This window comes from Octodon degus, unplaced genomic scaffold (assembly GCF_000260255.1).
Source record: "Octodon degus isolate 3935 unplaced genomic scaffold, OctDeg1.0 scaffold00027, whole genome shotgun sequence".
Classification (NCBI taxonomy): domain Eukaryota; kingdom Metazoa; phylum Chordata; class Mammalia; order Rodentia; family Octodontidae; genus Octodon; species Octodon degus.
The window spans coordinates 13,885,585-13,887,103 of NW_004524603.1; the positions used below are offsets into that span (position 1 = coordinate 13,885,585).

At 34.5% G+C, this 1,519-nt stretch overlaps 1 protein-coding gene across 1 annotated transcript in view; it reads right to left on the bottom strand.

Moving 5' to 3' along the window:
- The window catches only part of Mgam2 (maltase-glucoamylase 2 (putative)), a 108,360-nt gene that overhangs the window by 96,368 nt on the left and 10,473 nt on the right, over positions 1-1,519 (bottom strand).

Sequence of the window (1,519 nt, forward strand, 5' to 3'; positions counted from 1 at the left end):
AAAGAAAAGAAAAAGAGAGAAAGACCAAGAAGATACATGTGGAGGTGTTGACTCAATACTGGCAAGCAGATTTGGATGCACAAAGAAACATGCATAAGGACTGCTCTGATAAGTACATGACTAAAATGCTGAACTTTTTACTAAAGGAATATACTCAGTATAGATTGTGTTACTAAAATATAAAGAATGTGTGACCATATGACTCATTTTCAAAGAATATAAGATGCTGACTAGTATTTTAGACACCAGCATTTGATATAATTTTCTATAAAGCCCTAATACTGCTGTAACATAAATCAATACCCACTATGAGAACGCACATTATAATTAAGGTTTATTTAAATGTTTATTAATTCTCCAGAGATCTAACAGAAATCCCTGTCTCATTCTTTTCAGATGACAAAATACAAACACTCCTGGGGGTCAGTGAAGAAAGCATGCAGGGTCTGGCTGGCCTCTGGTGACTGACTTTCCTAAGTCCAAGGCAAATGCCAAGAACTTCTGCCACCCTGAAATGGAGGTCTGCTGAGTCCAAAGGTTAGTTTCATTGCCATAAATTGTTTCAAAGTCTACACACCTCCAATAAAAGCAGTGGACATTCAGATAAAGGCAATGTTTTTGTATGCTATCTGGTCTAATAATCTTCTTTCAGTTCCAGGCACCAAAGATCAAGCCTTGTGGACAATTGCTTCCCATCCCCTCGAGCTTCGTATGTCTGCATGCATGTGTGCAGAGGCAGAATTTCTTCCTTCCTTCTTCATTCCCAATGCCGTTGTAGTAACACAAATTCTCATAAACTCCCACCTGATCACATTGGCCCGCAAGTCTCCTTGTCTCTATTCTTTCCTCAACACTAAACTTCCAAAAGACTAGTGCTAGTTATATTGCAAATGAATTCTATGTAATTTTTTCAGTCAGACATTATTCACTTGTATAACTTGAGAACTGAAAACTGACCTGGAATTTGTCAAGTCTACCTTCTATTGGATGAAAGCGTGTCTTAAATAGAGTCTCTGATAGATGCTTAAATTCTGTACATAACAGCCAATTTCTTCCAACACCAAGAAATTCCAGTTTTGTAGTTAGTGTTTACCACAGTGATATTCTTTACATTTAGATAGAGTCAGCCTCCAGAAAGTTTCATTTTCTAAGACCTAACCTGTTTACACTGCTTTTTAGATTAACTATCTCAAGCTATATTAAATATTTTAAAAAATGAAAGCAGTCATTATAGTTGTGCATTATAGTGCATCATAGAAAAAACTGTGTCATTATTGGCAGGTGGCATTATCATATAAGAAAATCCCGAATGACTTTACATGAAAATGGAGAGTGAGTGAGGTTAAGTGAGGTCTGCAGTTATAAGATCAATATTCAAATATTAATTTTAAATTTATGCCAACTACAGAGAAGTAGAAAATTAGCATTTGAAAATATTATTTATATAGTCAAATATTAATTAATAAAAATTAATGTACAAGTTGTCGACACAAACAAAAAATAAAATTTCAAAAATAAA